Source organism: Lactuca virosa, chromosome 6, assembly GCF_052849685.1.
Source record: "Lactuca virosa cultivar CGN04683 chromosome 6, Lactuca_virosa_CGN04683_v6, whole genome shotgun sequence".
Lineage (NCBI taxonomy): Eukaryota > Viridiplantae > Streptophyta > Magnoliopsida > Asterales > Asteraceae > Lactuca > Lactuca virosa.
The window spans coordinates 235,135,606-235,146,332 of record NC_136431.1 but is presented as its reverse complement, the minus strand read 5'-3'; the positions used below and the strand labels follow the sequence as shown (position 1 = coordinate 235,146,332).

Genomic DNA, 10,727 nt, shown 5'->3' with positions numbered 1-10,727 from the left:
CTTCATTTGGAGTTTCGATTCAGCTTTAATCTTCTATTTCTTCACAGCTTCAAAATGAACTTGATGAATCTTCAATAAATGACTTCATCTTGAGCAGTTGGGATTTTCTTTAGAATTTGGCATTGAACGCACGTTGGGTGAGGAGGCTTGATGTACATATTCTTGAAAATTAGCGCTTTCAGCTTGAGAATCTTCAGAGAGAACAATAGAGAGATATAATCTTCTGGATCACTTCAGCAGGTTCATGAATAGCCACAAATTGATTGAGGAGGCTTCAATGCAATCTGTCACATAATCTTCAAGTCAACTTCACCTTGCTTCTGGGGTTGAAGGATTGAATGTTGAAAGAATAGTCTTCATTTCTTGCTCCTTCGAATGAGAATTCTTCGATGATCACAAACGAAGCCTTGGCTCAGAAAATCTCGATACAGTCTCCATGAGTCTCATCTACATCTGAATTCACTTTTCAAGAAAAAACAAAACTAAAAGAAAACTTAGCACACAATATTTTTGGATTTTTTATATTTTCTGAAAAAATAAAACAGAAACAAAATTATTTTTGCATTTTTGATTTTTATGAACAAGAAATTAAACAGAATATAACACTATTTTTGAATTTTTAATTTTCTGATTTTTGTTTGATTTTTGAATTTTCTGATTTTTGTTTGATTTTTGCAATTTTTTTAATTCTCCCCCTTAATTTGTGCATAGAGGAAAACTATGAACAAATTTAACAAAAACAAAAATATTTGGGATCAAAGTTGTGAGACAATCTTAAGTTGTTTATCACTACCTTCACCTTCATGAATAGATCTGGTCAATTGCTGGTATTGTGGTCCACTTAAACACGAAGGATATCGACAATTTTTTTTTCAAATATTCCATTTAGTTGACGACGACCACGGGCATTGTTGTCCACTTAAATTAAGCAGCAAGATCTACAGACAACCTCTAAATGGTTCAATTTTAGTTACACTAGAACATGTTCCCCACTTCCCGATATACCCTGGTTATCAAGAACTTCTAAAGAACTCCTTACTTTAGGTGAATAGACAATTATTAAGGAGGAAGTCAGATTTAGAAATAGGTGCATATGTTGTGTCCCAGGTCGGATCTCTTTCAATCACGCAGAGGGGACAACATATGGTTAACTAGGATAGAGGGATTGAGAGGTAGAATATTGCATATGTTGTGTTCCAGGTCAGATCATTTCAATCACGCAGAGGAGACAGCATATGACTAACAGATAGAAAGAATTGCATAGATAAAGAGGTGCATAGAAATAGAGTTGCATATGTTGCATTCCAGGTCGGATCTCTTCCAATCACGCAGATGAAGCAACATATGACTGACAGATAGAAAGCAAGAAAATAATTTCCTACAGACCTACTTTATCAGAACCCCCCAAGTGCCCTATCAGAACCAGAATTAAGGACATAAGTCCGTACTTCACGGAAAAATTGAACCACTGTTCTAGATGAGTATTAATTTAGTGTATCCCGTGGGTTCCCATGTTTATCTCACTGCTCAATCTACCCGAGCGCCGTATGGTCAGTCCAAACAATCCTATCTAAATCCACACTGTCAAATCCTTCGTGCCTACCAGCACATTGAACACAGAGTCTAGACAATTCAGATTCGGTCCCTTACACATGTTTTAGACTGCCCGTTATCACTTTATCTTGATATCACTTCCCAATAAACATATAAGAAAATAAAAATCTGTCTTCAAAACGAATCAGTTAAAGATAAACTCAGGAGTATCGAGACAAAAACTCAAACCGTAAGTCACCGATTGAATTTGCATCCAGAAGGTCTGAGAACAGCATGCATAATCTCATAACAGATCCAAAAATTCTTCACGTCATTTAGCACTAACCCCATGTGTGATCCCTTCCTTTCTTCCTTTCCCGCAAAGGACACATACTCTCAAACAAAGTTCTAAGTGTTGTACAGTTAAGAGATGCCTCCTATCATGTGCTTGGAACAACCACTACCAACAAACCGAAGTCTGATGATATGCCTCCATAGCTGCTCCAACACAGAGCGGGATTAGTTGGTCTTTGGAACTCAGTCCATTTTGAAACTGGGTTGACCTTTGTCGTCTACGCACAGTACTCTCTCCCAAGACATATCCTGCTTATTACAAACAGAAGACGAAGAAATATTAGAATCATTAGAAGATTTTGGAGATTGAACCTTTGGTACCCATCTATTGTCGGGTTTAACCCATTTCTTGTTTGATCGGATGGATGCCTTGTCGCTTGATTTTGAACTTGAAGTCGACTGCCGAGATGACTTTGACCTAACCGGTCTTGGCTTTACAGGAGCATCTCTTGAACTTGACTTCTGGGCTGGCATTCCCTTCTTGCCCTTGGGAGTTGATTTATTGGCCTTGGGAGTTGAACTCTTTCCCTTGTTGGCATTCCAGTCGCAATTTCGCGATTTTGACCTTGAAGGGTTTCTTTTCGGGTATCTCCCTCTTGGCGCGTTCTGCCTGATGTGTGCGTAGTAGGGAACGTATGCGCGATTTGGACAATTTCTGGCAATGTGTCCAGGTGTTCCACAGTGAAAACATGTATTTTTCTTCACTGGGAAGTTGTTTCTTCCTGCCCCTGGTGGCGTGTCCTTGTCTTGTCTTTTATTGTTCCCACAAGCACACTTGCAACAGACACTCTGTTTCACAGGAATTGGTGGCCTGTTTTTCTGAACAACAGGTTTGTTAGGAGTGACTGAGTTAGAAGCAACAGGTTCAGAGTTCAAGGAGACATTGGTTTGTTCAATAGTGTTTTCCTTGTTCTCTTCTTCCACTACTTTACCTGCACAAGAAGTGGAAACATCAGTATTTTTCATCTCAGCACCCTCAGTTGGCCCTGATTGTTCAGTCTTAACTGAAACTGGAACAAGGGGTTGACCATACTTAAGGTGTGCTTCATTTTTAATTTCTTCCTTAGTCAGAGGGGTGAAAGTATAGTGATCATTGAAAGGAGGTGGAACATCGTGATACCATAGACCCTTGTTTTGATTATCTTTAAATGTAAATTGTTTTTCTATCATGGACATAACTACCTCACTTGACACATCAGATTTTTTAAAGTTGAATTCAACATCTTTATATTTTGCTTTTAATGCAGCAAGTTCGGCAGTCACATCATCAAAATCTTTCTTAAGATATCTATAATGGACACACTTGTCACTGTACTCTGCCTATAATTTCCCAAAGTCCTTAGTCTTGGCCTCTAGTTCTTCTTTTAATGGTTTTAGGCATTTCCTAAGTTGGTACTCCTCATATTTAAGTTTCTCATTTTCTCTTTTTAATAAATCGATGTGTTCACGTAAATTTTTAACAGTTTTAATGCAAGTTTGAGAGCATGAAACTTCATTGACCGGAATGTTTGAGGAACTCATTGTTTTTTTTAAATATGCCCTTTGACTTAAAACCTCAAAAGTCAACCTTAAAAGTCAAATTTAAAAAGTCAAACTTGAAAAGTCAAACTTAAAAGTCAAATCAAAAAACTAAATTTGAAAGTTAAACGAGAAAGTCAAAGTTTAAAGTCAAAGGTCAAACTTGAAAGTCAAAGTCAAAATTTTAGGTCAAAAGTCAATTTAGAAAGTCAAAAAATAAAAACTAAAATTTTGGGTTGAAAATGGAATTTTAAAATAATTTTTTTTTTGAATTTTGGGCTAAAAGTGTTAAAAATGTGAAACTAGGGTCGAAGTAGCGAGCCTTTATGAATTAATTCCGGAAAGAGACTACCATCTAGCAAGCTAGATCAAGTGGAAAGCGTGTTGGTTGAGTAGGGAGGAGACCCGGGTTCGATCCTCCTCCACCCCAATGATTTTTGAATAAACACGCTGATGCGAGGACGCTGCGTGCGCGTGCGAGGATGCTAGCCGAGAACGTCCGAAGCTGTGAAACACTGCTGAGCCGTACACCGAGGACCGTGAACTCCGAGGGCCGCAAACTGTTCTCGGTCGTAAACGAACTTCGGGTCGTAAACCCTTCAACAGTTACGAAAAAAACGACGTTTTTCACACTTTTTGCTCCAAAACTCGATCAAAAACTCATTTTTATAAAAAATGCAAAGAACAACCCCCCCCCCCTATTTTGCCAAGATCTATCCAAAAACACAGAAATCTTTCAAAAATAAGATCAAATACGCTCCAGATCTGACAAAAATGATTGATACAATCTAAGCTCTGATACCACTTGTAAGTCCCCAATCTGCTTGTGTGTCAATCAAATCCGCTTGATAGTGCGGAATCCCAATCAATTGGATGATGCCAGATAAAAATAGAAGAAGGAGAGAAGAATAATATGAATCTATGATGTATTCAAGATTGGAATGATGAACAATACACAAGATTCACACACACTTGCACCTTCTCTCATTTCTCTCTCTAGAACACCTTAGAATACACACATTTAAGCTCCTCTAGCCATACACTCTCTCTCTCTCTCTAACACGCTATATATATGGAACAACCAGCCGTGAACACCACCTGGCCGTGAACACACCCAGCCGCAAACACTACATGGACTGTAAACTATTAAAGCCTAGAAAAAGTAAAGTATAAACCATATTTTTGACCCAACAGTCTTTCATACAAGTTTCACAAATACAAACTAACATTCTACACAATATATTGAGAAACTCACCTAATTCTAACAAGCAAAATCCTAACAACGCTATTGTCGTGAGCTAGATGATATACTTCCTCGTCGAACACCTGCATCCCATACCCATTACTCTATTTAAATTATTTCATGATAGCACGTATCTTGTATTTTATTTATACTTTTATACAAGTATTAGGGTATGTGTGTTTCCAAATACCATCTTAGGTTTCACAAAAAAAATTCACACCAACACACACACAACAAACACACACAAAACCCTAAATTGGAGCTTACTTCTTGTTTAAAGCATTTGTAACCAACAAAACTTCTAACACGTGATATAAGTTGTGCTTTAATAACAAAACTTGGTTCAAAATCAGATTCCATGGACAAGGAACATCATAGAAGAGTAGCTTTAAGCTTTTAGGGTTTCTAAGACAAAAATCAAGTAAAAATGATGTTGTTTACTTGGCACAAAGTATCGATACAAGACCAAATAATTTAAGGATGTTGAATACATGTTCAATAACCATCTAACATGGTCTAAGAAATGTATATACACACAAAAAAAAAAAAAAAAAAAAAACCCAACATTTACAAAAACCCGAGAATAGTGTGCACAGGAGGTTTTGAACGCATTTCAAGGTTGGATACTTGGTTCCAGCAGTCCAACCATGGTCTCAGGTGATAAAAGGACTAGGAAACTTTTTTAGCAAAGAACTAGAGGTCTATGACTCAACCAAAATGATTAAAAACAGGCCGGAACAAGAACTCCCGCAATATGTTCGGTTTTGGAAGTTCACAAGTATTTTTGAGGTGATTCCTTTGGTTCTAATAGCCTACACTTGATCTGAAGTGTTAAAGGGCTTAGAAGTCATCATTAGAATGAAATTAAGAGGGTTTAAAACCAACAAAAATGACATCAAAGCTGTCACAACAGAAAACCCGCAATATGCATTTTCCGGTGAATAGCGAGCTACCGGAGGCTACTCCGGCCTCCACAGCTCGGACGCAAGTACTTAGAAACAATAGGGATGGAGTGGGGAGAAGATATACCTGCGATACGGATTTAAGACGAACTTACAACAACAAAACTCGCAAACCCTAGCTATAGAGGTCAAAAAGGAATCTCGGTAAGCTCACATGATTTTAATCCAAAAAAAAATGATCGATCAAATAGTCAAAGGGAGATGTTGCAAGAGGGACTAGACACATATGCTTTTGAGTATGAGTCTTTGCAGTCACCGAAAATGGAAAAAATAGGTCTCGGCATGTACACGCTTAAACGACGAAGAAGACAACATTTTCAGAATTAACATAAATGGTCCATGCGGTCTTGGGAATTAACAGCTCCCACCCCAACTCCTATATCCCTTAATTAAAAGATTTCTGAAAATTGCAAACAGCCCCCAGAATTATATATAATTATATATATTTTCAAAATAAACTAGATTTATTTTAATTAAATAACCCATATTACCAATATTTTCATTTTATTTATTCATTTATATTTATTTTCATATTTTTATTTTAGCTATTTTATATTATTTTTATATTACTATTATTATTATTATTATTATTATTATTATTATTATTATATATATATATATATATATATATATATATATATATATATATATATATATATATATATATATATATATATATATATATATATATATATATATATATATATATATATATATATATATTAAAAGAGTGTTCCCTTAGGGACAGTTTTTTCTTGTGATTTGGTTGATTTTTTTTTAATTTTTGTTTTTGTTTCTTTTTCTTGGTGGCACACTACGTGTTATCTCCTCAGACAACCCACCACCCACTGCCATTGACACAGTCAATGCTCCCCCCTCTCCAAAAACATCTATCGCTCTCTAAACTCATCGGCATACTGAAGCTTCACCATCGCTCCTCTAAATCCCTCTCAAAACATGAATCCCCATCACCCGTCGATGCTTGCTCGACATATAGATGTGCTACGCAAAGTTTTTTCTATCGACACCACCACCGAAGCACCGTTGAAGAAGCGATGGATTGGGGAGGAAAAATGGTGGGAGGTTGAAAACAGTCCAAGTTTGATTTTTGTTTCGTTCTTTGCTGGATTTGGTCATTGTGTTTGAAAAGGCTGACCTTTGAAGCCCTAATTCATACAGAGGACCATCGCCAATGTCAAGTTCCTTATTTATTTATTTCCCTCCCCCAAATTCAACCTGATTGGACTTTGGAACTACAATTTTTGCGTCGAACGATGGCCACACCAGATGCTGACAAGTATATGCAACATTTTGAGTTTGATTTCAGAGCCAATGTTTCTATTTTTGTACATTCAGTTGATGATTTATACCGTCGCCAATCTCCATCATCAAGCAATCTCCATCAGCCTCCATCATCAAGCAGAACTTCTCCAGCTTCCATTAACAATCTGACCACCGATTGTCTCAGGTAAGTTTTATTTCAGTTGCTCTGTATAAATTTCTTTGTATGATTTCAAGTCTTACTGTGTATCTACATAAATTGCATTTCATGTTTCAATTTGTGGTCCATGTATGATTTTTGTTTCAATTTAGATCTCCTATTTATTAACTAATTTATGTTTCAATGTTTGAATATGATATATCAGTTCAATACTTAATGATAAATGATACATGATGTCAAGTCTTATTGATAAATTTGAGTAATTCAGTGGTTTTAACTCTAATGATACGGTGGATGGTATTGGTGCAGAAGATGGTAGAAGTGTTTCTAGGTAGGATTGGGGGAATGGGGATAGAGGGTGAGGTGGGGGTGAGATTTTCACATACTGGAACTTGTTCTGAGTTGCAGATCTCGCCTGAAACCTCCATCGTTGAAACTGTCATCTTCATATTCGATGACATGTTTGGTTCAGTTGAAAACAGCCCAGGTATCATCCGTTGTTATTGTCGTATGGTGATTTAGAATTTTTAGGAGCAATGGTTAAGTTTTCACAGACGTTGACTTCAGATCGGGCCATAGGATCTATCAGATCGATTTATATGTGGAGAGGGAGGGAAAGGTGGTGTCAGTAAACACTTCCAGTAAGATTCGCCTTTTCCGACGATTCCTAGTTTTCCATTGAAGGAACCCATTCAACTTTTCTTTAGCTTGTTTACTATTATATCTCCAGCTCATTACCTTACGCTTTTTTCTACCCATACATTATTACATTTATAGATTTACTGATACCAACGCATTTTATTTCACTGCACCAAAAAAAGATGGGAAAGTGTATGATTGTGTTAATATATGTAATAAAACCATATTAGACTTGCAGTTTGGGACAAACGGTGGCATATATGAAAATTTGTGGTGTAGTGAAATAAAAGTACATCTAAATAAGAAAAGCATCATGACTCTTGAAGCATGCAAGTCTCACAAGTAAGAAGAGATTTATTATATTGATAATAATAATTTTTTATATAAAATAAGATGTTCAATGTTTTTAACACTGATGAAATTATGCACCTAACCAGTTGTAATAAGATGAAAAAATATTCTTATTGATGTTGCTGTTGAGATCCGACCTGATCCATCATCTAAGAGGCAAGTTTATAAACTCTAACATTTTTTTAATGTAATTTTAATGACAAATATTTTTTGAAATGTTACATTTTTTTAACAGGTTGTTTCTTATACGCGTAAAGCTACGAAAACTTCTGGGGGAGTTTGTTCACCCAAAATTGATTCTTTTGGTAAATATATACTTTTTAGTAAAATAAATTTAATTATATTAAATACCACCTCACTATTAAAATTTATATAAATTACAAATTTTCCATATGTACAGAAACTGATTGAATAGTTCCTCAAGGGTGTAGAAGCTACCATCAAAAGGGAACTATATTAATGGCATAGTTATTATGTAAATTCCCTTTCATTCTACCATAAATATCTTATTTATTTTTTCATTTGTATGAAATATATGTGACTAAAGTTTAATGCCAACTTTCATGATAAGAGACTCCCGGTTTACTAAAATTAGAAGGTAATAAAGATAATCAGTTTTTTATATGATCTCTTTATGATAAATAAATGCATCAAGACCGATATCGTATATATAGATTATGAAAAGTGACAACTTACATGGAAAAAAATAAATGGATTAATTGGTAAATAATGAGGATTTAACATATATACCCTTTCCTCTGGTTTTTTTTTTATTAAGTTCTCCATTAAGTCAAAAAGAAACATCCATATATAGCTTAGTGAAGCATCTTATCTATTTGCCTTTATATTTTTTATTCCTTTGAATTCATCACATGTTAATATTATTGCATATTGTTAAAATTAATGAATATTGTGAAAATTGATTTTGGAATGTAAGGGTCAAATGGTCATTTTCTTTTATTCATACGATTTATTACATTGTATTCATCAGTCCAGAAAAAAAAAACAAATTGACCTTATGAATACAACATTTTATCCGAACAAAATAATGTATACAACACTTTAACTAGAAAAACGAAACAAAACAAATCTTTTGTATACAACAGACACACGGTATTGAGAAAGATGCAGTCTCTGTATCAAAATTAAAAAGTTGTGGAGCTATATTGGTAAAAAAAAGGCCAATATTCAGGAAGTAGGAATGAGTACTAATGGAGTTAATCCTAACCATGGGTAAGATTTATATAAATTGTTTTGCAAATAAACAAGTTTATTTTTTAAAACAAGTATGAATGAATGGTGTTTACATTTGTATGACAGAGCTTCTAGCAATCCATATGATCTTGAAAGATACACATGTATGACTACCTCTCATTTCTTCAACTTCTCAAATGTAAGTAATTTTTTCTCACTTCACTCATCAGTTTTCTTTATTTGAATCTTCAAGAAAATGGGTTTTTGTACTAAACACTAATTTGGGTTTTGAATAAAATTATCGGATGGAAATAATATTCTTTCCTTTTATTTCAGATCAATATAACAGTGACCCAACAGAGAAACTTCAATGGAGGATAACGACATTAGAGACTGCTCAAATGGCTACTCCATAACCTACTTTTAGGTACTTTCTACGAAAATTGAACCACTTACATTCTTTGGTTTGCTATAAATAGTATGATTGAAGCAATAAATTTTTATTTTGAAGGATAAATCTACATATCAAGAACACTTGGGGTTTTTGCATTCATGTTTCTACAATCATACGATGTACAAACATCTAGTATTATATATCAATTTAATCATTAAACTCGAGTTAATAGCTTAACAAAAACACCACATGTGTGAAGGAATGTGGTTTCATCATAAAAGGAATGATACGTATTGTGTTTTGTATATGATTTTAATGGGTATCAGTTTGACCTTTTCGTTTCCAATTTAGAAGTGAAATCCATCTGACTTTTGACGAGATGGCGAGTAGGAATATTGAAGAAGCTATTGAAGATGGGGTTACATTAAGAATTATAGCGTAGGAGCGCTTGGATATCAAGTGGTCGATATAGACAAGAACAGAACCAGGAGCCCAAAGATGTGTTCAGTCGTCGGTAAACGAGGAGCTCGAAGATGTGATCAGTCATCAGTGGGGTCCTTTTTGATGAACACCCAAGAAGAAATTGGTCAGACAATTCACTATCCTGAGAACTTTTTTAGCTGATAACAACCTCCGTCCCCGCGGAGCGGAGGAACACCCCCTAGTTGTTGTTGTTGTTGTTGTTGTTATTATTATTATTATTATTATTATTATTATTATTATTATTATACAAGTTAAAGGAATGTCATACCAGAAATCGAAACGGACCTTACATAGACAACCCGAAAATGATAACTCATTTTGGGCATCTTTAAATAGTGACGTTGATGAAGAAATTAGGTGTGATGATGACTCGTCTTCTGATTCCTCCGCTTCGAACTCCACAACTATTTCAAAGTATACCTTACTCCCGATAAAGCCATGTTTTAATAATCCATCTGCCGGACAATCTTCTAAGTCAACATCTGACTCTAAGAAGAAACCATGGTTGAACAAGAAGGATATTGTTCATCCGAAGATAGAGGCTAGAAAAACTTTAGAGAAAGAAACTAGGTCCAAAAAATGCTCTAGGTATCTTAAAAAGTCCAACCAGAAAGC

General features: G+C 35.1%; 1 long non-coding RNA gene across 9 annotated transcripts; it reads left to right on the top strand.

Moving 5' to 3' along the window:
• Positions 1-6,414: 6,414 nt before the first annotated feature.
• Positions 6,415-10,368, top strand: LOC145119052 (uncharacterized). 9 transcript variants are annotated; one of them, XR_013713635.1, is made up of 8 exons: positions 6,415-7,078; positions 7,361-7,538; positions 7,619-8,032; positions 8,128-8,197; positions 8,277-8,346; positions 8,442-9,434; positions 9,572-9,662; positions 9,981-10,368. It is a non-coding gene; the product is annotated as an uncharacterized LOC145119052 (long non-coding RNA). The 9 variants fall into 9 exon arrangements; XR_013713634.1 differs by having other exon boundaries at positions 7,361-7,692; positions 7,921-8,032; XR_013713636.1 differs by having other exon boundaries at positions 7,361-8,032; positions 8,442-8,516; positions 9,362-9,434.
• Positions 10,369-10,727: the final 359 nt, after the last annotated feature.